General features: G+C 30.7%; 1 protein-coding gene across 2 annotated transcripts in view; it reads right to left on the minus strand.

The window, feature by feature from the left end:
* LOC123691516 (somatostatin receptor type 2-like) overlaps nt 1–16866 on the minus strand; it is a 110478-nt gene that overhangs the window by 42369 nt on the left and 51243 nt on the right. For both annotated transcript variants that reach the window (XM_045635979.1, XM_045635977.1), the window contains one exon: nt 748–798. The gene's annotated coding sequence lies outside the window, so the exon portion shown is untranslated. The remainder of the gene's footprint in view (nt 1–747; nt 799–16866) is intronic.

The following is a 16866-nucleotide window of genomic DNA, read 5'->3' on the forward strand; positions in this document are numbered from 1 at the left end:
TTCATACTGTTTTTTCATATTATAAGCATTGATTCAGAAAGAAAAAGTTAACGGCTGTATATGAAATTCAGAATCGTACAAAATTATACAATGTCACAAAAAATATCGAATGCAAATACAAATACCGCGGGAACAAGCAATAAAATCTACTTCATTAAATAAATATAACCCCATTACTTTCTATTCATTCGTATGAATAAGAAAACATTTGAGAAGTTGGCGGGGAGCCAGCACTTGCGAAAGATACGCCTAATTCCCGCCGCAGCTATTTGTTTGGAGATTTTAAAGAATAACATCCAATTATTCACTTAATTTTATTTAAAGACAGCGATAAATTATAAATAAAGTCGGTTTACTTGCCGCTGTTTATAGAGTTTTTGGATCACAAACAAAATTAGATTTAAACTGCATAGTCATTGAGTTGAGTTGCGAACACCTTTTTATGGTGGAGGATGGCTAATGCTTCTGACGTGTAATTAATTATAAGGTTTAAGGTATGCAAAAGTACGTACATTAACGTATAGGAGATAATTGCTCATTACCGAAAATACATTACAATACATTTCTTATTAATTTTCTTATATCTAAGTAAGGTAAGTATCAATTAGTATATTGAACTATTCATGTATTAACTGAATCTAGATTGTACGGATGAAACCACCGAAAGATAAACTCAAATCTGAAGTCCAAAAAGTAGAAAGAAAGGTTCACTATGCTACTCAAGTAATCAATAACAAACATACATACCATTAGTTTTCTGCTACTGTGGATCTCTGATTTTTCGTTTGATCTTCAAATCTGTAACAAAAATATAATTAAACACTAATAAAATTATACTAACGAAGATTCTATGCGAACTTCCAGTATGGAGTACTCAGATATTATGGTATTTATCTTGCACTAGTGCACTTTCTATTCTATGAATCTAAAACGACAGAAGACGAGACAGTAGCTACTGGAATACTCATAGATAATTTGTAAGCCAATTTACTACGTATTTAATGTTTAAATAGTTTAATATCAAAAATATTTCCGACATTTGGTCAATTTATTTACGCGGAAGCATATAATGTGGGAGTTGATTATTTTTTTCCCGTCTATTCATAAATTGGGTTTTCCATGATGTAATATTAAGATTTAAAATATTCTTTTTTCGTAAATGTTATTTTGAGTTTTATTATTATTTTAAAATAAGACCATGAAAATGTAAAAGATAAATAGACAGCTGCTTTACTCTAATGCAAATATAAAGTCGGTATATTATTACTGAATCCTACTATAATATTATAAATGCGAGAGTTTGTGAGGATGTGTGTGTGTGTGTGTGTATTTGTTACTCTTTCACGCAAATACTACTGAAGCGATTACAATGAAATTAAGCGCACATATAGTGAGAAATGAGATTAACACATAGGATACGTTTTTATCCCGGAAATCCCACGGGAACGGGAACTATGGGGGTTTTCTTTGAAAATGCGGGCAAAGCCGCGGGCGGAAAGCTAGTACAAGTAACGAAATATTATAGTGTCTTAACCTATCTATATTATGTTGTGCCAAAGTACTTTGAAAATAAAAGTATTACAGCTATACATTTTCTGATTCAAACGATACTTCAATTCGGATGATGTACAGGATTGAAATATGTATTTACGACTACACATAATTATGTAAGCACAGATCATCACTACATACTAGTTCAATGTTCACACTATAAACTAATTTCCGAAAACCAATCTTCGCTACACTGATCATTTCTGTGCAGTGATAAAGATTCACCATCCATGAAAATCGTGATAATGGCCTTATAATAGGATTGGGAATTTTGCACATTATTTCGCTCTAAGTTATTTCAGGACACACTATTTTGTTAATACAGAAAACAACAAGGAACTGAGTTCAATGTTCTCATCTTCTATGAAAAACATTTCTTTATCAAGATAGGTATTCACGCAAGATAGAAACTATTTGAGGAATGTTAAATATTAATATTAAAAATACCTATTTTACGAAAGAAATTCTAATGAAAATAAAGTACATTTCACGCATATTTATCTTCACATCTTTAGTAATTTTTAATATTCTTAAATATGACTTACATCTTGCTCCAAGGAGAGTTTTTTTAATATGCGATATAAATAACGCTTATACACTATACAAGTTTTGCCCTCACATTGCTCCACTCCTATTGATCTTAGCGTAATCATTTAAAGCAAGCCTACCTTGATAAATGAGCTATCACTGAAATACCAATTTTATTCGTTGTTAGCAGAAATGAAACCCATAACATTTTAATTTTAAAATATACGGTAACACTCTCGTGATTATTGTAACCTTTCAAAACCCATCACAGCAGTTGATAGATTGTCACTCCTATCCTTCTAACTTGACCTAGTGAACCTATAAGAACCTATACCAGAGTATTACAAGCCAATGTTGTAATGCTGTGCCTATAGGTACCTATAGGATACTTCAATAACAACAGATCCATCACTTGGTCACAACAGTACACTTGTTCATTTGTATTCATTTTTCCAGACGATGCACAATGCACTTATTAGTTATTTGTGTTCGTGGATTACAAACAAAACCATGTACGTGCTTTTCAATAAGATTTCTATCTTTATCTTACTATTGTAATGTTTTAGTGTGATTTTAATGGCGTTTGTATTTATGTACGTTTGTATTTATATACGTTTGTATTTATGTACGTTTGTATTTATGTACGTATAAACTATGAAGAACAGGCTGAACGGCTATCGTTGGTAAATTATGCAATTATTTTCTATATATTGTTTATCAGTATAAGAAGATTGAATTATAAAGTAACATAATATTACATGAAATAAATATTTATCATTTGCGCATGTATTCTTTGTTCACTTAAATAGATTTTCAAGTACATCTAATATTACAATCGTCATTGAAGATGTCTAACAATTAATGAAGTAAACACTTTACAAGTCATTTACAACATTTAAGAGCAATTGAATGTTGAAATTTTCTTTTTTATTCAAAACTAGCTTCCGCCCGCGACTCCGTCCGCGCGGAAAAATTAAGATTTATTTTTTTCTACGTATTTTTCCGGGATAAAAAGTATCCTGTTTTATGCCCAGGATAATAAGGTATAATTATACCAAGTTTCATCGAAATCGAACCGTTAGTTTTCACGTGATGCCTGAACATACAGACAGACAGACAGACAGACAGACAGACAGACAAAAATTTTTTTAACCACATATTTGGGTTTAGTATCGATCCAGTAACACCCCCTGCTATTTATTTTTTCAATATTTTCAATGTACAGAATTGACCCTTCTACAGATTTATTATATATGTATACTTAGATACTATTTAAAATCGGATAATAAAATGAAAAACTTCAAAACATAGCGAAAGATTAAGAAGTCTAACAAATAACGAGAACAAAGTTAGATTTAAAGTAAAAAGTAAAATATTTTAAGAATTTTCGAAGTTATAAGTAGGTAATTAAATGTTTAAAGGTTGTTATTGACTTATTCTATTTATAATTTCTAATTTCACTGTACGAATTGAAAAAGCTAAATTAATGTTATTGGTAGTGCAATTATCGTTTGTTTTAGAATCCTACTCACTGAGTAAAATAGAGTTCATCCGCTTCAATAATAAATAATTGGTCTGAATCAGACATGAATAAAAGAACATGTGGAAGTAGGACGATTGTAATATTATTTCTTAATTGCGAAGGGAATCGGTCTATTTGACTTGCCGGCCCAATGGACATAATTTGGAAGTACCTAGTACATAATATAATATAATATTACTATGTGAAACGAAAATTTTATATCAATAGCGCTATTAAATTGAAGATCTATATATCTCTACAATTCTATATGACCGCGTACAAAAACTATTTTCAATAAAAATATAAATAGACTCTACACAAAATCCTAATCTATTCTTCTATACTAATATTATAAAGAGGAAAGGTTTGTATGTATGTATGTAAGGTTTTCACGCTTAGACTATAACTGGACCGATTTCAAAAATTCTTTCACCATTAGAAAGCTGCATCTTCACTGAGCATCATAGGCTATATTGCATTTTCAAAAAAGTTCGAGATCCTTACCAAAAATGCAATACCTAATGTAACCCGAGATGTAAAAAATTCCTTAATAAAAAATCTGTCATCGCGTGCGCTGCGGAATCTATTCCTTGAAGTACGAGGATGGTTCTTATGAAAAAAAAACGTAAACATGCAGGTACCACGGGCGAAGCCGGGGCGAACCGCTAGTAGCAAATATAATGAAACAGAATGTATTTTAAGAGCGGAATTAACAAAACTTTTTACCGCGTGAAAGTTTTGCTTTTAATAAAGACTGAAAAAGCTTTTACTTGGCTCTTAGTTTTTTGTGTTTTTATAAAGATGTTCAGGTGATTTTCGCACCTGTAAAATTACGTATTTTGTTCTGATTTGGTTTGATTATGTCGATGAATAGACCTACTAACATTTTGTCAATAGTTTTTGTACTTACGAGATGAATATTATTTACAATAACCTATTAAAATAAACTTACCTTAATAACATTATAAATAGATGATAATGATGAATACAATTATATAATTGAAATAAACATATTTTCTATTTTCGTATTGTTTACATAAACAATTTAAAATGTTTTGTATACGAATGAAATGCAGTAGAAATATAACTGTTTAAAATACTTCATCGTTTACTTTCCAACATTTGTAATTTGTGATTGTCACATTCAATAATTTATGACTGGAAGCGTGTAAAGTACAATTCTGTCAAATAAATAAAACGATTACACTTCTACACGAGTCACACTGGGTGGTAAGAAGATAATAAATAGCTGAAAAATCAACGCTTTTCTAAATTAAATTGCTCACAACAAGAACACAGCGTAGTTCGAGTTGAAAAGTTTTAATAACAGAACAAATAAACTCTAGTGAAACATTAATATTATCTTCTTTGTGGAGAAAGCAAGAACATCAGTTATTTATTTTTTTATTTAAACACTAGTTGACTTGGCGAAAATTATCTTCCTTTATTGAACTGCATAAAAAATTCGTGCCCACTGTTGCACCTTCGAGTTTTCTTTCTGACCAAAATTAGTCTTTTTTTTTTAAAAGGCTAAACTTAATTACGCTTACGCTTAATCAAATTAGTCAATGATACTAATTTAAAAATTTAAAATAAAATCTATTTTTACGCAATCGAGAACATTTCATAAATCTTACTCCTTTATGAAAACTTTCCCTCTTCAATCTTAGGCAATAATATATTTCATCGTTTATATTTTGTCCAAAGTTTTTTTCGTAGTCTCATAACAATGTAATGTTATTAAACTTATCCCTAGATCTAGATAATTTTTCAGTAAATTAACATGGAACACAAAATTTAAGTTTATCAAACTTGTACCTTAAGATTTTTCTTAGAAATCTCTGAGCGATTTACACGAAAAAATGTTATACCTAAGTTACCGTTTAAACAAAGTTTTACAGATTGTGTTTTTCCGACTTAAAAAAAATTCTACCTAATTAAAATAATTTTAAGTTAAAACGATGAAAAAACTTTTACTAACAATTTTATTTATTCTTCTTTTTAATACGATAATGATAGTAAACATCTATTCGTATTCTTTTCGCTAAGTAATGAAAAGATTAATAATAGACGCTTTCTTAATAAGCTGGTGAGTTTAAAGCTCTATATTTGATAAAGAAGTAACTGGAAATGTATTGAGGATGAAATCAATCCACTTATTTATTTCTCAAAACATTTTTACAATACATAATAACCACAATATACAAGTTATTATCATACCTCATTACATAACATCAACGTGCCGTGTCTACGTATCAATTAATACATGAAGGAAACCCCGTCTATTAGTATCATATGGCTCTGATGAAAATGGATGAATATCGTCATCAAAGGATATCCTAGCCTGATTGCTGAAACTAATATTGTATAGGGAAATGTAGGTCGTATTGGTAATAATTAATAGTTGATATATACGTGTGTTTATATAAGTCTATTTGCAGGTTGAAATTATTATGAGCTATTGTGTTAATTGAAAACAATCTTAGCTTGAATTCAAATATTATAATTAGTTGATTATGACTTTACTAGCTTTTCTCTCGTAGCTTTGTCCGCGCAGTTGAACGAAACCGAGCATAGTTACCGTGGGATTTTTGGAATAAAAACTATTATATGCGTTAATCCAAGTTATTCTGTGTATGTGTGTCAAATTTTTGAAAATCGGTTCAGAAGTTTTTGCGTGAAGGATTAACAAACAAACATATCTAATAATTTAATATTTGAATAGCTATTTGAAAAACATAGTTACTAAATAACGAAGAATTAGCTTAATAATAATTAGTGTTTCAAATTGTGAATATGCATTCACAATTTGAAACACTACAAATTTCTAATTTACTTGATAAAGTCTAGGCGATTTAGAGATTTACTGGCAAGCAGGAAACCTCGTGATTGCATTCCCACATACATTATACATAAATGTTTAATTTCATGTTATTTCCATAATTTCAAATGCAAAAGAAGCACAAAATACCTATACTTATTCGAAATTATAAACTGACAATATTTAAAAAAATATTTAAACTCTGATTAATCATTGCCCAATAAACCTCATAAAACATTGTATACCTATACGCGCCTATTTTTTATTATGCTGTTATGTTTTAATGCTGTATATCTTTTACTTTCTCAAACCATGCAAGGTCTAAAATGTTGGAAATTCCGCTAAAACGCCATGTTAACTTAATGATATCATTTAATTACGGGCACCAAATCTCGTCATAGAACATTTAGTACGAGTAATGTAATGTACCGTGCATTGCATAATGAACGACGTGCTACAACTAAAATTCGCGCTAAATTTAAGGTTTCTAGTTTCTACGAAACTCGTATAAAATTTTTAATGAAGAGCAAACTCGCTGTCAAAAATATTATTTTTCTAAACCTAATAATTATTTCCATTTTTATATTAAGTACCTATCTACGATACAGAATATAAATTAATTTATTACATTTCATAATATTTTTTGCACACTAAGTAATTTGTCTTAGAAGACCAGCAATATTATATGGCAGAGTTCGGTAACTGTTTTTAATACTGCACGAATCTATAATAATATTATGTATTAAAAAGCTGAAGAGTTTGTTTGTTTGAACGCGCTTATCTCAGAAACTACTGGTCTGATTTGAAAAATTCATTTAGTGTTAGATAACCCATTTATCGAGGAAGGCTGTAGGCTATATATTATCGCGCTAAGACCAATAGGAGCGGAGAAATGCGGGTGTAACCGCGCGGCACAGTTAGTATAATATACATAATTATCGAAGAAAAACACTTCAAACTAATATCCCCTACGATAAAATATGCAATTCTGAGTTATACATACAATAATATAACTCAAGAATAAGAAGGAAAATAGAATGTTATTGTAACTGAAGATAAGCTCGAATACTTTCCCGCGATATTGTAAACTTTAACATAACAATATAACTTCTATATTTCCAAACTCAACATAAACATCTTGCCTTGAGAAATATATACTTATTGTTATTGAAAATAAACAGTCGCGTTCACTCTCCTAATGGAAATTATTGTTAGAATAAGAATAAACATTGAATAATGATTTCGTAGCATTGTTTAACTTTCAGAGACATGTTGAATAATTCAAAACTTCACGACCGTTTAGAATGAATTGATTAAAATATAATGCCTTACTCGGAAAAGTATTCGTAACAAGTTACAGAATCTTCGAGTGGCTTCTCAAACTTCATTAAAAGTATAATTATAGTAAAAGAAATTATAGTAAAAGAAAATACGGTACCTATGATAAATTAATGGCCGGCCAGTCGAGTAGACTAGTCGTGAATTCTCTCTTTTTCGATGGAGGAATTCCACCTTCCTTCCTCCACACCTTCAAGCCACACCTCCGCCCGTCGGAGTGGGGAGCGTGAGGTTTTTCGTTACGGAATTTCTCGATTCGGTCCCCGCGCTCAAGGCCCGCGATAGAAGCTATGCAATAGCTTAAAAAATATTACTATAAACTATCATTCAACTTTTTAGCAAAACAAACCAAACTAACGACTAAAAAGTAACGTATCGATACATTTGTTTAGTTTTAAAAGTCAATCAATCACTCAGTATCAAGGGATGACACTAAGTTCTGTCAGTGATTGATGTCGCCATCAGATTTCAATACATTGGCATTTGATCAAAAGCTCACAATATATCACTATGAGAGAGTTTCATGTAAAGGCCTCAAGAGCTAAACATTGTACGCAAATAAGGCTTAGAGATTGGAGAGGTCAGTGACCTTTCTAAATAGATAATATTATCACAAAGATTTCTTTTAATACGTTTCGTTGGTTTACCTCATACCCATTCAAAGAGGTCAATAAAAGAAAATTATTTGGGTGTTTTTTTACCTGTGTTAAATAAAAAACAACATGATGAGTTAATTGTTTAAGTATTATCATTATTATTAAATAAAATAATGAAAACGAGGGTGAAGAATTCCATATACTTATCATGTTATACATGTAGTAGTATGTTACCTGTCTTGTAGGATATAAAACTTTAATTTCAAACATTGAGATAATATTACTACGTATGGAGGAGACACCACGAACAAAATCTGTGCGCCATTTTTTTGCTCTAACTAAGTTTTAAAAATTATTATCTAGTTAGGTACTTACCGATGAAAGTTATTCCTTTGCACTTTTCCGTATTATTTGTGCAATATCGTAACACACACGAAGGCATATTTGATACGTTTCACTTTAAAACAAATAAAAAATGAGCGTGCAGTTACGCCATGTGGCGTATGTTGAGCGGAACATAAATGATGTAGGCGGTGTCGTCTCCATATGTATATTTCAATGATTTCAAAACATATTTCAATCTTTGCAGTATTGCTGATAGGTCTTCAACAAAGTTTATTAAACAGTTTTATGACACCATTCAGTTTATTTACTGCTTATTAGTCCAATACAAATATCAATAAAATAGCAAAAAAAAAGCATTTTCATACAAACATGGATCGGATCGTAAAACAAAAGCAGGTGACATTGTTTTGTTTATGTCCCAAACGAAAATGAGACGGTTTATAGCTGCTTTATGGGCGTATGTTAATTATATTGGCCAAGTGCGAGTCTGCATTGTTTTATTTGTTTACTTATCAATGTCAAAACAATAGACGTGGCACTGTAAACGTAGATACGTCTACTAATAGTGCTGACTAGATGATTTGATTTAAAACAATAGTTAGATTACTAGACGAAATATTAAAAAATAGATAGATGGATTCTATATCGCAATAGGTGGTTTAATTTTCATTAAAATAATTAATTAATTGAAGATACGAATAATAATATAATACAATTGAAAGGAACAAAATACATAATTAATTTAATTGTTCGCATAGCCTAGTACTCTCATAGACTGCAAGTATAATAACTTTTGTGAGATTACTAAGACCTGAGTAAAACGTTACCTACCTATTATATATCACATAACAGTGAACGTGAAAAAAGTGAACACATAAAAGTGAAATTACAAAATTATTCACGAATGGTGAAAAAATTAAAAGAAATCCTTAAACATAAATCTTTATAATATGTAATATACTAATAACATAAATATACATAATTTTAGAATAAATAAAAAACTAATATAGTTTGGCTCTACATGAGATTTCATGCAATTTTACGACGGCAATAGTCAACATCTCCACGCTCTGAAACGCGCTTGGCAGCCAACGCTTCCCGTCGCGATGCAACGAAACTTTTCACGGGCTTGCGATTCATATTTACAAAACTATTCGTATTCCAATGTTATAGAAGATATTATGTGACGAAAGAGTCGAACTCTATTTCACACTGTTTATAATTTTCGTTACAAGTTGTCTAGTCTCGGTTGACAAATTGAATAAATCAAACTAAACTGTGCAGTGGTTTAGACATGCAAACAATTAATAGAGAGATATTATTAATTTAGCATTCAAATATTAGTATTTAAATCTTTATTTCCATAATATTAAGATTATTTTTCATAACCTGAATATACTTTATTTGAATTTAATTTATTTATAAGCTTCACTACAGAGTATAAAACAAAGTCGCTTTCTCTGTCCCTATATAAGTATACCTATATATATAGTAAAAAAAACACATTAAAATCCGTTGGGTAGTTTTCTAGATTTAAGCATAAGTATGCTTAAATCTTGAAAACTACCCAACGGATTTTGATGTGTTTTTTATAGATAGAGTCATTCAAGAGGAAGGTTTAAGTATATAATTTATTAGGTTTTAGAAAAAGCGGGCGAAGCCGCGGGCGGTAAGCTAGTATTCTTATAAAAGAGTTTTGTTCTACAATTTAGAACAATAGATAGCACGATACTAAATCAAGTATTAATTAACAAAATCAACAGTCCCGTAATTGAGTTTGGCTGAGTTTGCTCTGCAAGTGCCCTTCTGTCCTGTCACGGCTCAGGGTTAAGGGATAGGAAACTTTCAAGTAATTTGACCGCTAGTTATTAAATTATTTAAAACTAATGACCCAATCTGACTTTGCTGGACTAAACTGTTTGAAATGATGGTGTTATAATTTCGACTTTAGAATATGTATGAAGGGCTGATGATGTTATAATTTGGACCTTAATATACTTAAGTGCGTAGAGCTAAATATTAGTAGCTAGAACTTTAGAGATATATTGAGAATTTAGAGCTTTTTGGCTAAAATTCGTAGCATCAAGGTACCTACTATTTCTCTTGTTACTGTTCTATAAAATAGATGTAAACAACACTTACAATAATTTATACAGACAAATCAAATTATATATGAAAATATCGAAGCAATCATTATCTCTACTTGTTATACATTCACGACTGAATTCACAAAACATTAATATTTATTACATTCCCATTTATATAATGTTTCAGCAAATACGATATTATTGCATTGAGCTGTTTGAATATTTACACATCGCCTGTCCAAATGCACATGAATCCCGATTTATTTAAATGTCAAATGCGTGATTCGGTAACTTTATTCCGTTTTGAATATCATAACATTTCCTTTGAATGTATTTTATATCCGTTATGTTTTGATTTGTTTATGAGTGGAATGTCAGTAATTTATAATCAATAACATTCATAAATGTTTAACTTTGTTTTTTTTTATTGAAGTGAGTGAAACTTCTTTATCGGGATTGGAAAAAAATTTAGTGTAACATTTTTTCGTTACGCGTGACATTTTTCCGTTACGCGCCATATTTTTCTTATCCCTACCACGCGTGATTCAACGTATTTCTGTAAAGTTGCATATAGTTAATTATTTTTTGAAAAATAAGGTCATAAAGAAGTTTCACTTCTTACGTGTGTACACTAGTACACGCACACAAATTTTTTTTATCGGACGCAGCAGTTCTGATGATGTGATACTACCTTCAATACTCGAACAGAAACATATGTAAACTTAATGATTTCAATCAATAATTCTAACATAAATACACCAGATTTTGCATGGATTTTGCTCAAGTTATAAACATAGTATCTTATAACTGTATTTAAATTTGTTTCTTCGGAAAGCTTATCAAATGAACCAATTTCTTTATTTTCACAACTCAAGTAATTTACAAGGCAGTTATATGTATATTAAACCAAGATTATATTATTTTTGATATCTAATATCACATAGAGTAAGAAAAAATATGAGAAAAAATACGTTTACAGTGTTGACCACTTTGACACAGTGTTTTCCCTTTTTGTACGTTTTAGGGATATCTCTGTTAAAAAATAAATAAATAATTTATTCCAACCATGGCTGACCTTTCCCCGCCAGTTAGGGAAGCGGTTACAAAAAGCCAATTAAAAGTTGTTAATGCGATTAACTCCATTGTGTACGAAGCTATTCACTTGTTACTCTCATTATCATTTATATATCACTTTAATAACTTTTAAATCATTACTTAACTTGAGTAAAGTTTAGTTAAACTTTTTCAAATAATATATCTTGAAGTCCATGGCTAAATAAAAGTTGGATCAGATTTTGTTAGATTTGTTTAGAAATTAGAATGGTAGATTTGTTTTGATTTGATTGGTATTGTAGAGAAATGTTACCGTGTACGATCATAGTGTACGATAGATTTTCTATCGTACACGCTATAACATTTTACTAGTATAAAAACTTAACAATTTCAAGAAATATTATAATCATCTACATAAGAACTTCGACTAAAATACATAGATCAGATAACAGAGAAGTATCCCCTAATCTCAAAGAGAAAGCCAGAGAACAAAAGAGCAGGTTGAAACTGTAACCATTGTAAAAGCAAGTCAGGAATATCGCAATATCGGAAATGTAATTAGACATCGACACCCCCCCGTCCCTCCCACTCCCCTCCCTCGCCCAAAGAACACCCGTAAGCTTCTCAAACTATATACAAAATGAATTCCCAGGTTTGTCAACAAACTACTAATAAAAACTACTCATAATCGTAAGTTGTAAAAAAAATTATTGCAAAAAAATACCAAAAAATTTTGAGTTTTCCGTATAAATTCCACCCCTTAATTTACCCTTTTCGAGTTTTTCTTTCGCGACATTAAACAAACTTTGTCTTTATGTTTCCATAATATGTTACTTAAGATTCAACGATAACCATACTATTTAACTTGAATGTATATCTTTATATATTTCCCTTCTGAATAGAAATAAAGAAAACTTTAGTGAAAGTATTTATTACAAACATCATAGAATCAATTTCATAGTCCGCAAAAGTTTGAGAATCTCCACTGAAAAGGACGTTATATGACTATTTGTAGATAAGATTGCAATATCGGGTTGTCATGGCAACGGACATTTATATAGACAGTGATTGAGATACAGGTACCTTCAGGTAAATGAGGCTATTAATGGAATTGGGGAAATAATGTCACAATCTTAGTCACAATGAAATCGTCGGAAGCGAAGATTTTGTGAAGTAAATCCGCAAATTAAATTAAAGACCGTTGTAAGTCTTCGTTATTTTGAATAATATATTGAAATATTGTAACTTGTACAAATTAATTAATAATATTTACCCCCATTAAAAGTTTTAATTGAGTAGACCCAATCACAAATGATTGAAATTTAATAAAACAAGTTTTCGATTCACAGAACCGCCTTGGGAAGTCTCTTGCCCAGCATTGGCAATATGCTAATAAACTCAAAACAATACAACACAATAAAATCAAAGATTTAATAAAGAATATTATAAAGAAGTTTATACATAACTTATTTTGTAGAGAAGTATGAACAATTAGGAAGGTCATTGCTCGAACGTTATAATATCATAAACATGCCAAAGCATTAACGACTTTATGCAAAGCAGAATTCGACTAAAAAATATGCAAATACTCCATAGCAAAGCTAAAGCGGTCAAATATATTATTGAACTTTATATCGATTCTATTAGAGTTGAAATTCGTATAACACGACACATAAGCTTTTATCAAACACAAGCGGTAATGCGCATAATTATACATTCATGAGGAATATTTGCTCACAATCAGCTGATTATTATCTTTTAACACCAATATTGTTTGCAAAATTATGTTAATTCGCATAAGAATTCATTGTTTCACGTTATCTTTTGATTGTGCAATGGTATCGTATTGCTTCGAACTAAACTGATATTTTCACTACGAGATTGATGGTTAAATTGTATGTATTTTTACTGTCAAGAAAAAACTAAGAAGCAATATTCCATATTGTACGTACATATATAAGATCATTTCATTTATACTTCATATAAAAAATAACAAACAGTGACTGTCTAAAATCGGCGCTACATACAAAAATACCGTGTTCGTAACAATATGATCAGTGATCACATTTACATTGATTTCCTATAGAAATCTCGTGTACCTATTCAAAATAAATGATTTTGCTTTTAGCACGTTTTAGCAAGAATTTGTTGAAATATTTCGTAAAAATCTGTATTTGCCTGAGATTTACATTTATGTGGCATGAAGGGTGCGTTAATTAATTGATATTGTGATGTTTGTCGCATTCCATACATGTCATAAAAAAACCGTACCGTACCGTTTCATTCATTCATTCATTCATAAGCGCGTGTTCATACAGTGATGTAAACAGTGAAAGATGCAGTGACAGATTTTTTTTTTGTATAATTGGGGCTTTGCAATAATTTTAATTGGTAAACTTACGTTCTCAATAAGTGTTTTTGAATTAATTGGAGTTTAATTGTTTTAATATGAAAAATCTCGTAACATTACAAATATATATTTTTTGCGTAAAGTTCTATTGAATGTTAATTTCTAAATAAATCTATTTATATAAACAGAAAGCACTATTCCAGTACATCGAATACATAAGATTAATAAAGCCACAAACAACAATTCTTCACACGTTGTCAATCAACAGCTTCTCTCCGAAATACGCACTTTATCTCATGGATTAATTCTTTCCCGCAAATAATACTATTTATTACCCCGTGTAAGCTCAAAAACCTACTTGTTGAGGATAACTTAATGGCCATATCGGCTGTGTTTATCCTGTATCGCTGATTGAATACATATTATTATATATTAAATACCTATTATGATGTTTTGTAATAAATTGGCAGAAATATTATTGGCGTGTTTCTTGTATTGTCTAATCTATACTAATATTATAAAGCTGAAGAGTTTGTTTGTTTGTTTATTTGTTTGTTTGAACGCGCTAATCTCGGGAACTACTGGTCCGATTTCAAAAATTCTTTCGGTGTTAGAAAGTTCATTTATCGAGGAAGGCTATTATAGGCTATATACCATCACGCTAAGACTACAGGAGCTGAGCCACGCGTGTGAAACCGCGGGGCTCAGCTAAAAACATAATATTTGGCGTGACATCAAAAAGTTTATGTAAAAGAAAACTCTATTGTATTAACTTTATTTGTGTTGAACAGGTTTTTCATTCATTTTTTTTTTTCAAATTTTACATTACCTATGCCAACCGTTCACTTCCAGGGTACCTACATAGTACAGCATGGCAAGCATTTACAAGCGATCCCGTTCGATAAGATATCGGCTTTTAATTAGCGCTCGTCGAGTGGGTGTTTACTATCGTGACATTGATAACCACCGATTTGTGCCCCCCCCCCCGCCTTGCCCACTCCCCCCTGGCGCCTCACAGCCGCTACGTAGCACGCGGAACTAGCTATGTAAATAATACATGAGTTTTTAATTAACGGTTGGACTAAAGTTTGGTGGCAGCGATTGGTGTTTTTTTACGCTCTGAACAGCAAAATTAAGTAAGTTAAACGATGGGGAAATCACAACAAATATGAAAATGCATAGTACAGAGATAGAGATCAGAAAGTAAACTATTTCTCTGCTTTTCCGAGTTCGTAGAATTCGCTTTTCGTTCGTATAAACAAAATAAATTGAAAACGTTAGTATTTGCAACTGATCGTTGTTAACGTGTTGTGTTTGGGTATCATGTGATTTCAAATCAAGGCTACAGTAACCAAGTAATGAATCACTAGTATTATCGTATACCTCCTAATGGATAAATATTTAGACTTAATGTTTTGGTATAAACGTGACTAGTAGTAAAATATAAGTGGCAAAAAAATTGCTATTTGAAAAAAAAAATTGACAAGGCTATATTTTTGTTAGGGATCGTTCACACAAACATTTTATTCAGTAATTCTCATTGTGATCAGCTGATATCAATGACAATGCTCCGCCTTAACATGCGAGTTCAAACCACAGATCGAGATTGGACTGGATAAGGTTTGTATCTTACATTCTTTGATTCTTAGATGACGTGTATTTAATTTCTATTAATTAGTATTATTAAGTAGAATCTCAGATACAATTATACGTGGATTTTCATTAGAATGTAGAGATACTTGTAACTTTTGGAACAAAAACAGATTATAGTGTACATAAATTACTTTTCATGCGGGCACCACGCGAATGAAGCAGCAGGAGAAATCTACTATACCATACTACCACCACCATATATAATTTATATTGTAGACACTTATAAAGATCGATTACTAATATCCATCTGCAACCTATATACATACCTACCAAAATTATGCTATGTACATTGTAATATTAAGTGCCTCTACTTAAATTAACAATAAAAACATAATCTTGCTCCATCCAGCATACAATGCTCTGTGGTTCAAAGTTTGAGTGGGATCAATATGATTACGGAGAGCTCATGTCCGTCCATTCGTCCGTTGATACACAAATTATGTCCGAATTCAGCAAAGGGTTATTGGACTCATTTGAGAGATGTGTTAATACGTGATATAAATATACGACTAGCCGAAACACGTGAATTTACTCGCATTGTAGAGGCGGTTAAAAGTAACTTATCATGAACAAGATAGATTATAATCCAGAAAATTGTCTATTATCGTACAAAATTTTATGCAAGTACAATCAGTCGTGTTTTGCTTGATATAGGTAAACATCCACCCATTACAAACATTCACGATTATAAGGATAAGCTTTTACAAATAAAAATGAACTGATAAAATAACAATGAATACGCTCGAAGAAAAGTAACTGCAAACTGAATAATATTGTAAATAACTTTTTAAATGCGTATTTCATTTCCAATTAGCGGTTTTTTGCGTTCCATAACTCTTTATTGTGTAATCTTTTGTATAAACCTTTGACATGCATTAAATGAATGCATGTTAAAGGTTTAACATGCATTCATATCATTTTTAATCAATTTTTAAATGTTATTTTGACGTATATTCTGGAAAGTTTAAAATTGTACCTCTTTGTTCCATATAATTACATACCTACTTACTGTTAAAATATTT

The sequence above is a fragment of the Colias croceus genome, chromosome 4, assembly GCF_905220415.1.
Source record: "Colias croceus chromosome 4, ilColCroc2.1".
Lineage (NCBI taxonomy): Eukaryota > Metazoa > Arthropoda > Insecta > Lepidoptera > Pieridae > Colias > Colias croceus.